The sequence below is a fragment of the Polypterus senegalus genome, chromosome 3, assembly GCF_016835505.1.
Source record: "Polypterus senegalus isolate Bchr_013 chromosome 3, ASM1683550v1, whole genome shotgun sequence".
Taxonomy (NCBI): Eukaryota; Metazoa; Chordata; class Cladistia; order Polypteriformes; family Polypteridae; genus Polypterus; species Polypterus senegalus.
In genome coordinates this window covers 58,614,906-58,631,007 of record NC_053156.1, presented here as the reverse complement: position 1 = coordinate 58,631,007, position 16,102 = coordinate 58,614,906, and the positions used below count along the sequence as shown (strand labels likewise).

At 36.2% G+C, this 16,102-nt stretch overlaps 1 protein-coding gene across 3 annotated transcripts in view; it reads left to right on the top strand.

Moving 5' to 3' along the window:
* The first annotated feature begins 927 nt into the window (after positions 1-927).
* LOC120525187 (homeodomain-interacting protein kinase 1-like) overlaps positions 928-16,102 on the top strand; it is a 60,137-nt gene continuing 44,962 nt past the window's right edge. For 2 of the 3 annotated variants that reach the window (XR_005632900.1, XM_039747284.1), the window contains exon 1: positions 928-1,535. The gene's annotated coding sequence lies outside the window, so the exon portion shown is untranslated. The remainder of the gene's footprint in view (positions 1,536-16,102) is intronic. The other variant, XM_039747286.1, reaches the window with a different exon arrangement.

Sequence of the window (16,102 nt, the reverse complement as noted above, 5' to 3'; positions counted from 1 at the left end):
GTTCAATCCTCAAAAGGGGTTGCAGCGAGTGTGTACACCTGATGAGCCCAGAATTAGGGCGAAACACGTGTCACATACTCTTTGCATTATTTGACAGTAAACTATTCAACCATATATATATATATATATAAATATTTAATGGTCTTCAATAGAATGCCAAATTTCCCCCTGGGGACAAATAAAGTTCTGTCTATCAAATCAATTTCATTCTTACACCTAAGATGCAAGTATAATAATATTCCATATTCCACAGCAGGTGCTACAGTCAGAAAAACTAAGAATTATAGGAAAAATACAACAGTATGAATAAACACCACAATAACATACACTGCCCATGTATAGAGGCATCATGGTTAGAGCTGATGCCTCAAAGATCTGGCATACTGCTTTTGAACCCTACACTTGAACATTGCCTTATCTTGAGTTTGCATTTTTTTCATTTGTATGCATGGATTTTTCCTTTGTTCTCACACATCCCAAAAAAGTTCAATGTTGAAGGTAAGTTGTCCCTTGCAAGTGAGGCTGTGTGTGTGAGTGTGACCTGTGATGAACTGCTCCCCCATCCAGGGTTCATTCCTGCCTTGCAGCCTAATCTATCAGCCACCTCATCCCTGAATTCAATTTAAAAAATGGAAAATGTGTTCTTATGAACAATGGGGTAACTAAATTCCTTTTAAAATGATACTATTGAATTGTCTGAGATATATGATTTTACAAAGAAAAATGTTCTATGCAAAATTTGGAATGCTATACAACTGAAATTCAAAGAGAGCTAAATTGCCATGACAATACATTCTCCTTAAATAAGCCATGCGATAACAAAGCTATAAGCTGTCGCGTAACTAACACATGAGCATGCGCGCTGCAATTCATCGATTATTCTGCGCTTGATTTTAATCACCTCGCCAACTCGCCTTTTGCCTTGTTCCTGTAGCGATTGTGCAGTTGGTGGCAGAGTTCGCCTGTACGGCGGCTGCGGCAGGACGACTTAACCAGAGGTGCCGGCCGAATAATTAGACAATATAATCCGGGTGAAAATACAAAGAAATCCAATCCTGCGAGTCTACTGTGTGTTTTTTTCTTTCAGTTGGTATCAAGCAGAAGCTCACATGTCGTAAGGCTTTGGAATTCGGCGGCGGGCCGGGCTGGGGGGTCCCTTTCGTTGTCTGTTAATAAGAAGGGAGAGACATAGACAGAAACCGGAGGCCTACAAGCGAGGAGCGCTCATCGATTGATCCTCGGACTCGAGTTGACCCCCCTGCCGAACTCGGACCCAGACCTTGTAGCTGAGTACTGCCGGGTGCCCGGCCCCGGAACTCCGCCGTTTACAAATCACCCAGAAAATAAGCATCTTCTGGGCGTATTTGGATGCCTGATACCTGTGGGTGGACTTGGCCGCATTGTTTTAATCTGCTCAGAGTAGGATGCTCCGCCTCGGACCCGGAGCCTACGATCCTGCCGCCGCCGCTGCTGCTCCTGCTGCCCCTCTCCGTAATTGTAACCCATCACCGAGAAGCTGAGACCAACAGAAGCGGGTAAGTGAAACTTCGTCAAGCGTTCGTTGGGGAGAAACTAGGGCTTTTGTTTTCAGTTCAGGCCTGAGGGAAACAATGTCGATGGGCCAAGGATCAGGGGATAACCTGTGGTTAGGCATTTGCAGTTGGAGCAACGGCTTTCAAGAGCTGACCCGCAGAACACCGGTGGCGGTTCTACTGAAGCAGAAAATGACGTTAGACTTGAGTGCCTGTAAAAAAAACAGTAACTCAATTTCACTTTCATTCTAGAATGTTAAGTTCCATCGTTTTTAGTGCATATGAGTGAGTTGAGATTTGAGCAAAACGTAGCGAACCGAAAAACATGAGATATTTTATCACGATCTTGTCATTTTACGTGAATTAACGAGTTTGTTTGCATCGAAGAAGTGTAACATAACTCGAATAATGTATGCTGATACATACGTATGTGCATAAATAATTAGTGGTGACGTCCACTAGATCGTTTGCGATATGTCACAAACCATTATGTTGGTTGATTTACATATTATAAAAGGAAACAAAGCAACGTTTGCCCAAATTGAAGCTATCATCGAGATCACTAATGATATCTGTACATTTGGCGCTGGGTCTCGGTAAAAAAAAAAGAGCGTGAGCGTACACTTTGACCTCTGGGTAGACATTTTCATGTAATATTTGAGTTTGTGACACAGGAGTATGTCAGTGTCGCATTTCATAAGACATCCTGCTTTCAACAGTTTGTTTCTGAATGAGTACGTAGGCCTGTTTTTATTTCACTTCTTAGGCGCTATAGTGTAAAATTGTATATCATCATTCTTTGTTATTGAATGTCATAGCTTAAAATCCTTTATTAAATAATTGGCTCTGTTGAATTTGTATATTCTTTCTATGTCTGTATTCATTTTCTTATGAGTCCTACGGTTTTTTTTTTTCACATCCCCAAAGATGGGCTGGTTGGTATGGTTGGTGATTCTATACTGGCTCTGTTAGAGGGTAAGTTTGCCATGAGGGGGACAGGCACCCTGTCTAGAGCTGTTAGAGTGGGCTCTGGCCCTCTGGGACTGTTAACAGGATTAAGCTGGTTTCAGAATGTTGACATGCGGTTATTTTACACTTTTAACCATCTGGATATCAAATTTTATTTAGATGACCTCTTACGTTAAAAATAGCTTACTTAAATGCCTACCTGCTAGAATGTTTTGTAATAGCTTTGACATCCTATTATATATAAAAACACCATAAAGCAGCAGGGTATAATCAATAACAAACAAAACTCTGGCTATCTGTTGACATTAGATAGTCATCTCTTCACAACAAACAAACTTTCCAGGTTCTTCCATAAACAAGACAAGACTAAGAAAACATGCATTCTCTCTCTGTCTCAGCAAACCCATCTCCTCTTGACCATTCATGTAAGCAAACTTCATTTTCCGAAGCTGAAAATTTCATCTCCCCTTCCGGGAACCCAGAAATAGAAATCTGTTTTGGTGCTTAATTGAAACTGAGTGTTTAAATCAACTGCAATATTTTCAGAACAAAATAATTGTACAGTTCTCAAACGCCACAGTGAAACATATGGATGTATCTCACTGGGACTAACCTAATGTTGATGAAAACATCCTGTACAAATAGTAGTCCACACAACTAGTTAGCATCACTTGTGCATTAAATGAACATTTCGATAGATAGATTAGATAGATACTTTATTATTCCCAAGGGGAACTTCACATAATCCAGCAGCAGTATACTGATACAAAAAACAATATTAAATTAAAGAGTATTAAAAAAATGCATGTAAAGGCAGATAGTAAAATTTGAGTAATGTTAGCATTTACTCCCCCGGGTGGAATTGAAGAGTCGCATAGTGTGATATTTCTGGTACTAATTCCCAGTTTTATACCTTATTCACCAGCTGTGAATACCCCAGTGCTTCAGCAAGCATGAATATTTTTGGATAATAATCTATTGCAGTTTGTTTTTCTGTTCCATCATGTTGATGTTTTTCTTATTTTGTGCAATGTATAATGTGATTACAATATGCAAGCTTTCAAGGCAACTCAGGCCTCTTCTACATCTTGCCTGAAGAAGGGGCCTGAATTGCCTTGAAAGCTTGCATATTGTACTTTTATTGGCTAACTTAAAAAAAAAAAAAAAAGTGTAATTTTACTTGACCACACTACGTTCATAATGGCTAACACAGTACAACACCCTAGTAATATGGAATGTATAACAAAATTTTCAGGTTTTTTCCCAACCAAAGACTTACAATGCAACACTGGATTTTTCTCTTAACATGGAAGGGTCTCTAAACCAAAAGAAGATGGAAGCAGCTGTGCTACACACTCAAGATGTATTAATCACTGTGAATACAATTTTCACTAACAAATAAAATGACAGAAGTTTTGAGGTAGCTTTACTCACATATCATGGTGATAGAGAGTGGTGGCATGTTGATTATGATATTCAAGGAAGAATTTCACTGCACTAGGAATACATGACATCAATGACCCTGTAAATTCTGGTGATTTATCATGCTGTGTAATGTTAATTGATTTTGGTGAGCCTTTTATGGTAAATCCTAATTGAACCAATAATAGAATGAGACTAGTCAATCGTGTAGCCATAATTCTGAGGTATTTGCTATACAGTACACAGTTGTATATAATCCAGGTTTAGGTTTGCCTGTCCTGGCAGACTTGGTGCAAGGCAGGAATCATCCCTAGTTTTTGTTGTACTATATATCTACTCAAGCAGTTTAAAAGAAAACTATACAGCTGAGTGCACCAGCATGAAAACTTTATGCAATACTTGAAAAGTATTGACACAGACAGCTGGAATCTGTATGTTTATGTACTTTTTACCAAATAAGAATTCCTGGGTCTTTGAGTCTAATATCACTCAAACTGCTATGCAGTAAAGCCTGGACTTTGAAAAAAGAATATTATCAAAGGATTTATTAAAGGAATATTTGTTGAATGTTACGCTTTGCTTGCCAAGGTCATCACAAATGAGCGTTCCTGTTTTATGCATACTGTACTATAAACTCAACATCTGCTCGCCCTTAAAATGAAGCATTGTCCGACTTTATTGTATCAAACTTTAAAGCTGTATATAGAGCTTAGTAAAAGCTGTAGTATAGTGTTTTATTAGTATCTGTCAATTATGTTGCAGAAGTGACATTCCACAACATTTATTTCTGTAGTACATTTTCATATAAAACATGTAGCTCAAAATGCTTCATAAAATAAAAAAAAAAAAAAGCTGCAAATAAAAAGAAAAATAGTATATTGGTAATAAAGAAGTATTTAAATTAATAAATAAAATAGCAAAATGGTAAATAACAGTACATTAATACACACATAAAACAAATAAACAAGTAACAGAATAAGTGGAGTAGTAAATATGGATTAAATCGCTTACTTCATTTTTTTTAGGTCTCTAATGATTATAACAGTAAGTCCAATGCCACAGACAAATGTCCAGGGCAGAAATCAATATAAAAATTCTTGCTGGCGAGATGCTGGAGCAAATCAATCTGAAGGGGTTCCGATGTCAAATGCCTGCCCAGTTCTCTTTGAGCACTCTACCAAACAAATGTGCTTAAGTGAATTCCTTATGCTTTTTATGCTTTGTCATAGAAGATTTGATGCAGCAAGTCTCATAAACAGTTGCAGTTTCCTCATTCCTTCTAGCATCACAGACAGCTGCAAAGTATTTTGATCAGATCTAGGTACTTATGGACATATGACACAGACTTACTCATAGCCTTTAAATCTGTTGTCAATTGAAAATGTTTGTAAGTTATATTGCTGTATGATGTACTTTTCCTGTGAATATCAGACATAGACATGCTAGTGTTCTGCTCGCTGTGCTCCTATGTTCCAATCATCTCATCTTTATAAAAGTCATTTTTTAAAACTTAATTAATGACTGATGTTTTGCATTCAGATGTTATGAAAATTACATGTTCTATCATGGCTTTCATAATATAGCTAAAATGAAGGCAGGACATTCACCCTTTTATTCTAAGCCGTACTGTGTTCTTTTATGATGGTATGCTCCTGTGGCTTTCAGTTAGTCTCAGGATACTGCTCACAAAAGTACAGTATACATAACAAAATTCAAAAACAATCTTACAGACAAGGTGGCTGAATATTTCTCACTAGAAATATTTTATATTATATAAATGATGCACTAAGAGCATTATAGACACTTATAAAAATTTTAAAAAGATTATGTAGGCTTTGGCATTTTCTTACCTTGTAGTGCAAAATAAGCAGGATCAGAACCTGAATAAATTACAGAGTGGCTTATGCCATATTTTCATGATGCGTTGTAGGAAAGGGCAGGTTTTCCCTTTTTTAAAAAAAAAAAGAAGCATCCGTGTTTCTTTGATGAAGCAAAGTATAAAGTGAAGAGTAGAATAAATTAAAGGGTGGCTGATATTACCTGAAACAGTTATAATGGTAACAAAATTGAATTGATAACAATAATTATTGCAATAAATGAATACATCCTTATATATAGCAGAATTTAATCAAACATATCTTGTAAATAACTTGCCCACTGTTTGGTGAAGCCTAGTTATAAAGTACCACTTGTGAAATATACATATGTGAAGTTTCTTCATTTTGTATAATTTTCCCACCACTCTCATTTCTTTGCTGGCTGATCAAGCCAGGATGTTAATTAGGTTGGGAGCATGCGAATATAGCATGTTGCCGTGCTCACAACATGATGAACCACCTGGATTGGGACCTGAGTGCAGCAGCTGACACCTCAGCACCACAGTGGAACAGCTTACCTCCTAATTAACCTGTACATAACAGCATTTTACATTGAAATTTGTTTTATTGTTAGCTTATTGCTGTGGTTAACAAAAGCATGTATGATACATATTTTGCTGTGAGATGAATATGACTTATGCATAGGGCAGCTCATTCAACTGACTGGAAATTCCATTAGCTAGTTTTGGCTGAATGTTCATGTGATCTGAAGTTGACACCTACATTCTCCAGGAGACTAGCTTAATTCTTTATCATATAGAACATAATTTGGTTGTGGAATAAGATGTAGAACTAAAATATTTTTAGTCCTTAAAGTTTTGTTCATTTTACATCTGCTCACCTTTTTCAGAAGTGTGTGCCAGTATAGCAGTCAATAGGAATGCAAACAGCCAAAACAAAAAAAAGAAATGATGTGCCCAGATTACTGTTTCTGGCATTTTAAGAAAATGTCTCTAACATTGGAAAGGTTTTCAAAATTTAAGTTTTATTTAAAATAATTAAAATAACAAAAGAAAAATCAGTCATGTGACTTTTAAAATATCAGATAATTATCTATAAAATATCAGATAATCTATATTGTTCTATCCTTTTGTTTTTTTATAAAATACACAATGTGAAATATATTTAGGACTTTCTAAGGAAAGTCAGTTTTGCAAATTCACTGTTTAGAGTAATTAGCTGAATGGGAAGGTTCAAAACTTTCAGTTAGAATTTTAAATATTCAGATTCTTCTACACATTTGAGCATACTCTGTATTTGAGCATATGTGTGATGACCTTACCTTCCTTTCACATTACAGTAATTCTACATTCTGTTGGTTATTTTTTATAGCTTGGTGAGTCATATATATATATCCATCCATCTATTCATTTTCTAATCCTGCTTATCCAAAGCAGAGTTTCAGGAAAACTGGAGCCCATCATCCCAGCAAGGCAGGAACAATCCCAGGCCAGAGTGTGTATATACTGTACACACACTCGCACACCTACGTCAAGACCAGTTTAGTATTGCCAATCCACCTAACCTGCATGTCTTTGGACTTTAGGAGAAATGAGGGCACCTGGAGTAAATCCTCACAGACACATGGAAATCAAGCAAACTCCATGCCGTGCTACCACTATGTCACTATGCTCATCTACTACTTCTAAAGGTTCATTAATCAGTCTCATTAGTTGTCATAATTTTATGAATATATTTATATAAATGCTACCTTGGCTTTAATAACATGATCTTTATCAATCATACTTAACACTTTTCTAACTCACTTTTGGTTGTAATTATTATCGTTCCATCTCCTTTTTCCAGTTTTTAGAATATATGTATCTAATTTACAATCTCATGGATTCAAAACCAGCCATTTTATAAAGTGTTTTTTTGTACAACACATTTATGGTGCAGAGACTGTAGCCCCCATAACCATGAGCTGGAATAAAGCGGTTCTGTAATGGATGGGAAATGTTATACTACTATCCAGAATATATTAACAGCCATGTTAGTGCGGATTTTAGAAGATATCTGATACAAAGTGAGCACAGAGGTAGCAGTATAATTAGATTAACACCCTAAAAGTTGATATGGAACTAAATCTGCAGTCTTCAAAGTTTCTAGTATACAGTTGTTGACATCCATGATACATTTCTTTATTCTTTGTTTCAAACATACTGGTTATAATTTTTTTTTTTTTTTTTTACTAAACTCATAGGCATGTCTAACAGTATATCACTGTGTAGGATGGTGGTTATTGTTTCCTGCAGTTGGAAAGTGCCTTAACCAAATGTTTAGAAGAGCAGGATATATTGTAATTGTTTACATATGCATTTTTATAATTGGAGTTCAAGCAGGTTGAGTAACCTTTTCAGAGTGACACTGAGAACAAGAGGGAGGCATATATTGAACTATTCCTCCTCCTTGTAGCTTGTTGTCCAGTGACCTAGCCCCTATAACCCTCTGTCTGCTTTGTTAGGCTTTGTATCACTGCATCTGTTTAGCAAACCTTTGTGATGTAAGCCTGAAAAGACCATCCTTGGCAAGCTTGAAAATTCTTCTTGTGAAACAGTGATATTTCACACTATAATCAAGTGCCTTATGCCCCCCTCCTCCTCTTGCAAAATATAATATTTCCACTTGTGTCAGTTATGAATAGCATTAATATGAATTTTGAAAACTGTGTACAAAGAGAACACAAAAACAGACATAAACGTTTTATTTCTTCACCATGCAAACAATAAGAACACACAGAACAAATGAAATTAAAGGAACAAAATGTAAAACACTATCCTTTTTGAAATTCTGAATGTTCCTATCAAGTCCCCAGTTTTACAAGTCTTTGTCCACTTTTTTATGTTTTTTTGCATATCATTGAGCTTTATGTTCTCAGATTGTGCATAAACACATCTTTCCAGACATGTCTGACACAAAATAGCAATACACTATACAGGTAGTCCCCAGGTTACGGACATCCGACCTACGACTTATGAACAGGGCCGCAGGTGCAACGCATGCGCCTCAGTAACTGCCGATCCGTCATCTTTGGCTTGGAGATGCTGCAAGCACTGCATGTAGGGGGGCAATTTCGCTGCTCGCGCAGTGTAGTGTCCCTCGGGCGGCTCCCGGCGGCAAGCGGTGACCCGTGGTCCATAGTCACCGGGGCCACAGCTATCGCTCGTGTGCAGGATGGAGGGATGATGGGGCAGTTCGCTGCCCGCCCACTACGTCACCGCAGCTACTGCTCCTGGATGTAGCAGAGGGGGGCGTTTTAGTGCCCGCCCACCACAAATGGCTGCCCCGTTCATTCTCAGTGGCGAGCTGGTGATTCTGCAAGCAGTGACCCAGCTGTGGCTGAACAGAGGCCATTGAGGGTGGTGGGGGGTAGCATTGTAGTGTGCCTCGGATGGATGTCTGTTGAATGGGGGCGGTGGAGGCCGATTCACTACCCAAATTTGGCCGCACTGTGTTTGTTCTCAGTGGCCGAACGCTGCAAGCAGCATACTGTAATGGAGGTGACTGTGTGGTGGGTCGGTGGTGAGCCGCTCCCATTTATTCTCAATAACAAGCCTGCTCGTACTGTTACGCACATAGCAGGAAGTTGTCTCTTGTCAGTACATCAGACATGTTGACGACGGGTGCCTTCCTGCTGTGATAGCGTGTCCAGTGCTGTGCAGAAGAGCCAATCTTAACCTTTTGTCTTCACCCTTCAAGAATGTTTCTGAAACGCAAATCTGACACAAGTGCTGGTGATACAGTAAAGAAGAGAAAAAAAACATCACCATTGAAAATAAAATAGAAATAATAAAAAGGTCAGAGAGGGGTGAAACTCCATCATTCACTGGCAGAGCACTCGGTTACAGTCGGTCAACAGTAGCATTTATTAAAATAATGTACATGTTCCGACTTGCATACAAATTCAACTTAAGTACAAACCTATAGTCCCTATCTCGTACGTAACCCGGGGACTACCTGTATTGACATTACTTAAAATATAATGGAGGAAATAGTGTGGAATATACACAAATATGGATTTAGGGTTTTTATATTTTCATTGTAAATATAATCAGAAAAGACTATTAATAGGAAAAAAAAAGGTCAAAACCCCATTTTGAGGTTATGGCTGTTACTGCTACACTTTGATAGGGTTAATGACAAAATGGGTTTAAAAAGTGGACAGATGCTTTCCCTTTACACTGCTGCACTTTCCTGGTTAATGTTCCCTGTTTTATTTTTAAATGTGATCATGTATTTTTCCAGCTGTTTTTAAATCTCACTGGAGGAGGAAAAAAGCTTGTGTAAGATCTGTGAAGCAAAGACATATTTCTTTTCTTTGTGCAATCAACACTTCCTTCAGTCTCACTCAGCAGACATTTCTTTCTCCCTAGCTCATGCTTCACCAGGCATGTTATCTGCAAAGTGCAACAGGGGATATCTCTCCTGAGGCAGCATGGTAGATAGGCTGCAGACCAACAATGACCCACCCTTTCCCTGAAAATAAATAAAAAGCAATGTTGCATTTGAACTTGAGCACTATCTTTTTCTACATTTAGTCACAAATGTATACTCACTTAAAGTTTCATAATTTACTTATCCAGCCCTCAGATCTGAGGAACCACATTTTTTCATACTATGTAAGTAAAGCAATTACAGAGTTGAGACTATATTTGGTACTGTACTGATTTTTCTTTCTAAACCCATTCCAAATATAACCATAATATTCTAAAATCCTAGTACTGGATAGTATAATTCAGGGATAACTTCTCCAGGGTCAGGTGCCAGGCAGAAACTAACTCTGGATAGGGTACACTCAATCACCCCCACACAGGAATCGTTTAAAATTACTTTTTAATCTATTGTGTATATCATAGACATCTGGAGCCAAAACTGGACTACCTGAAGGAAACAAGGAGAATGTGCGGCCTCTATGTAGGCAGTAATCTGGCATTCCTTGAAGTACCAGCACCAGTGCTAACACCACCATGCAGAGTTTCAAAATGTATAGATACATTTAAATATGTTTGTCAGGATTAACTGCCTTGTCTTAATATAACTTTATTAGTACTTTAATGAAAAGTGTTCATGCATTTGTTCAACTATTGAAGTTAAGTTAGTTTTTTTTTAATCAATAACTAAGATATCTCAAGTAGTCTTCAAAAAATACTGTTACCTGTTACTGTATTCCCATGTACTCTCTAGTTTCCATGAAATCATGAAATTTATCACATTTTTTTGTCTTGTTGACTTGGGATTTTTATTGTATAAAGTAAAGATCAGGCATGTAAATTATGCATTAGTAATAGCAAATAATCATTTGCATGAGTTTATTATCTCCAGGTACTTCAGATTTCCATCCACATCTGAAGGTGTACGAGTCACATTGAGATTCTAATCAGCCTGGTATGAATTTGCATAGGCGTTCCTGTGAATTTCCTTTGTGGTGGATATGCTCTGTCCATTGTTGTTTACTGTCTTGCACTTAATATGGTCAAGAAAGACACTAGCTCCAGAAAGGTGCACAATGCAGGACCTGATGTTTATGTAAATCTTGATTATTTTTGTAACTGCAGTCTGCCAGGTTTTATTTTTTGGAAATCGAAATACTAATTTAATCAAAATAACTTATTACACTTTACACTTTTATTACAATTCCTTTTTTGTTGTATTTGAAGAATGATGCATGCGGAATATATAATTTAGTTCTACATTAGGCACTATACTATTAAACTCCATTGGTCACTTTTCCTGTGTTTATTTCAATCTCGTTATGATTATAAGAAACAAGTTCCCTATTTCTAATGCTTAAGTGCTAAGTCAGTGGCTTATGGCAGGTTTGTTTGTAAACTTTACATTGATATGTGGGTAATTCTGTTTGTGTCAGTCTCATTGTTATTAATTTGCAGTGCTAATTTGCAGAGAATGGTATAATTATCTTGTTAGAATACACTTTAAAGTATAATTGGATACTTAATGGCCTATAAGTATATACTGTATATCCATTTAAACATCCTTCTGTTTTCTTTAGCCTCTGTAGTGCAGTTTTACCAATTCATCCTGTTGCTTGATTAGACATATTTTGGAAATGGAATGTTTGCTATCCTTTTTGACATAATGAGGCATAAAGGGCATATGTACATGTAAATGATTTGTTGAACCAGTGTGTGCCTGGTTTATTTTATGTCTGTTGTTTTTGTTTGAGCAAGCAGTTAATCACAGTCAACATTTCTAAAGTTTTGGTTTATGAAGATGTTATTGTCAACTGTGTGTGACTGACTTTAATAGTATAAACTGTAGTATAAACTGTGGTGCTATATCGGTCCCTGTATTTATTGCAGAGGCTGCAGTTTTTCACTCAAAACGGTTACGTAAGTTAAAGCCAGGTCTGGCTAATATTGAAACCCCTTGCTTCATTATACAGCTTGTTGACAATCTCATTCTGCTGTGATTATATATAATTTTTTTCCTTGTGTAAAAATGTTTCCTTTTTCTCTTTACTTGTGTTGGATTAAAGCTATTTTTAAGTACATGTTATATTGTTTTTCCCCTTACTTTATTTCCAACATTTTATTGAAACTGATATTTTGTGATGAGCAAACAGGCCCAAGTTAGCAGGTGATCTGTTTTTTCCTTTGCTATTTAAATCTCATCATTAGTTGCCTGCTGGTATTAAAAAAAGAAGCAATTAAACACGGAATGCAGCTGCCTGGATAAAAGATGCAATTAAGGTTTTTGAATCTTAACAGTGAGGTAAACTAAAATTAACTATAAAAATATATTGAACTTCAAGCAAAATCAAGAAATATAAAATTATTAATTCAGCAATTAAAAGGATATAAACATTTTTAACTGCTGCTTTTCTCATAAACTGTTTTTACCATTGAACTATTTTCAGTTTTAATAGTTTCTGTTAATTTTTTATGTGCTTTAGAGATTCTTCTGATCAGTTTTTTTTTTTTGAGCTGTTACTGATCACAGATTTCATGTTACTAGAACTGCCTGATTCCAGCCATGTAGAGTCCTCATCTTCTAAATTAAAGTGGTATTTTTATAATTTTATAATTAAACAGCAGACCATAATTATTACCAAAATGAAATTTTGTAGGCTTATTATTCAATAACCATAAAAATACAAAAAAATAAAATCCTTTAAAACATGCTTTTTTAAAACTGATAAAATATGCATCAGTAATGCACTTGCCATTAAAGAAAATAAATATTCTTGTCATAATTCCAAGCCACAGTTCTAAAAACATTAAAGAAAATAAATATTCTTGTCATAATTCCAAGCCACAGTTCTAAAAAAATGTTTGTATTTTTTGAGAATATACAAATCTGGCATGCTTACACGTAAATCAGACCCATTTGACTCTTGTGCTGAAAATCCTATTGCTTACTAAAAAGCGGGAATCAATTCTTCTTTTTGTGCTCTAATTTTAATTTAAAATATGAGATGCTATACTAAACACAACAAGCTCACTCACCATCCACATTCTAACAGCCAGGTCAAGTCAGTTTGGGGATCTTGCACTGGAACAGGGCATTGTTGCACCCACCACACGACGAAACAGCTTGGGATGCTGGTTGGCAACCCTCCCAGGCAGACATGCAGTCCAGTCCCACCCTCCAGAACTGACCATCTATCTGCTGCAGCAAGGTGTTACATGGACATCCCCTTGGCCTGGTCCAGCCGCTCAGATCCTCAGCAGTGACCGGCAGTCTCCATTGCAATTGTAGGACAAAATGAAAAGGTTTCTTAACTACTATAATACCTTGCATAAAGGAACACTACAACCAAATTAGCATAAAGCTTAGAAAGGTAGGTTCTGAAATAAAAATGTTTTTTTTTAGATCAGTTAATTTACCAATCACTGTTCTAATCATTTGGTGTGAAATGGGCCAAATTATATCTGAGCATCAGTTATGTGCTGTAATATTTGTACAAATCAGATGTATAATGTTTGTATAATGTTTTGGAAAATATTCCTTTATACAAAGACCACATTTCTGTCTCTGAATACAAACAGAAATGTAGAACTATATTTTTAAACTAAGGATTATGAAAAGATTTTTTTTTTTTTATATGGAATAAACATTTTAATCTTTTATGGCTTATTCTGATAAAATAATATACAATAAGCTGTTGTTGTTCACTTCAAAATTCAATCTATATTTAAAATGTTTCTGTGTAGTAATAAAATGTAGTTTTTAAAAATATTAAAACAGATAAAATACCAGCAAGCAAACATGACCTGTGTCAATGGTTATAAAATACCAGCAAGCAAACATGACCTGTGTCAATGGTTAATGTAATATTAAGCATTGACATAGTTAATACATATTGTAAAAATGTGTTACATAAAAATTACTAATTTGTTTTTGTTTGTTTCCACTGTTTTTCGAAGAAATGTTAAATAAAAAAATGTGATGCAGACAACATATTTTCTTAGAAGTGTGTGTCAATGCTAGCTAGAGCTTGCCAATTAAAGACGTTCAGCAATAGTAAAGTCAGGATGTTTCAATGATCATTGTAGAGAATTGGTCTCCATTTATTTCAACACATTATCTCAGGAAATGATATCATCTACCTAATGGGCCCTCTGTCTCTTAAAAAAGCCTTCATTATCTTAAATGTTCTGGTTTCTTACAACAGATAGGTCAAAAGAGTAGCAAGTGGAGAGTAGTCATGAGAGCAAAAATTTATAAACGTATTTATCACATGGTTTGATTTTTCCAGATACAGTTCAGCTGGGAGGATATCTTGCATATATCATGCAGTGATATTCCTAATTAGTTTCCCATGGAGTGGGTTTGGATCACCATAAGAAATTTCAAGTGCCAGAAAAGCATTTTTTTTATCTTGATAGTTTACGGTAGGTTAAGTCCTTTTCACTCATCCGGGCTAAATAGATTTTTTTTTTGTTTCTTACTACACTAATTATTTACATCCCTTTTACTGGGTGCTCATTACAGTCAAGATGTTTCGTAAATAGGAGACAGTTCCTATATTACTAGCTAAGGACAGAAATGTAACTAGTTACTGTTTTATTTTTTCAATATGATGCCACGCATTTGTAATTTTCATTCCATTTCACATACACATTTTAAGTGTGTGTATGAGTCATTTATTGCATTTTGAGTACAACCATACATTCATTTATTTGTTTTCTAAGCAGCTGTGATGTTAATTTCCATTAAGTCCGTTTGTGCAAATTTTTTTTCTTTCAATAATGTAATCACACACCCTTCTTTAGCGCGATTAAACATTAGGCAGAATTGGCAGCTATGGAGTGTGTACCACCACCATCATGTGCTGAAATACAAGAAAATTAACTTTTACATTTTAAGAGTTTTTTAAATGTTATTGTCTTTTTTTTAATTATAGTTTCCTCACCTTGCTTGTTTTACCTAGAACAGACAAACATCTAGCACATTTCTAAACCTCCAACATCTGTCAGTTTTTACATTCTTAATGTCACGAAAAAGAAATGTAGCTCTCTTTAAACTCTTTACTCCCTAATATGACTGAGAAGATTTCATAAAAATACATAAGTTGACCTACCTCTGGCAGTAGGTGGATTTTTGTGGTCCATGGAAGTCTTGTTGGTTGGCTGAGTAAAGCAACTGTTGTGAGCCCTGTTGTATTTTTGTGTTACTGAAGATAGTTGGTGTTTCAGAAGAATTGTTCAGTTAAGAATTTTCAAGAAGTTCCTGTCTCAAGTGTCACAGAACATTACAATAGTCACATGAAATAACTTTTTTCTTTGTCCACACATTGTCGCTGCTTTGATAGATTCAAGCTGGCTAACCAAGCTGTGATTCGGATTATTTTCACAACTGGAGTATTGTTGCCAAGCTAGGTTGAGAGTTGAGGGGATTCTTGGTTAGCTCTGTTTCCACATGAAATTAGAAGAATTTCTAACAAGGCTGATAAAGTCGGAACTTTGATAGTTCATTGTACATTTTCACAGTCTAACCTGATTTGACAAAAAGTGCAAGCAGAAAACAAAAAAATGGTTGATGCCCTTTGCACCACTGAGAATGATGTTTACTTGAAAGAATCCTAGATAGGTACCATTCGTGTACTTCTACACATAAACAATAAAAGTCAAACAAGTGAACTGCACAAAAGGCAATGCAGTTCATATGGTTCTGAGATGCTTCTAAGGTATTGGAACCTAGCTTGCTAAAGAAGATATACATCTATTTGTAGTGTGCTCAAAATAAACAGTGATGGGTAAAACATCCTTCTATATAAAAGCGGTCGGGATGTCCTTCCGTCCCGTGAGTGGAAAGTGTAGCGGTATTCCGCTTATCACA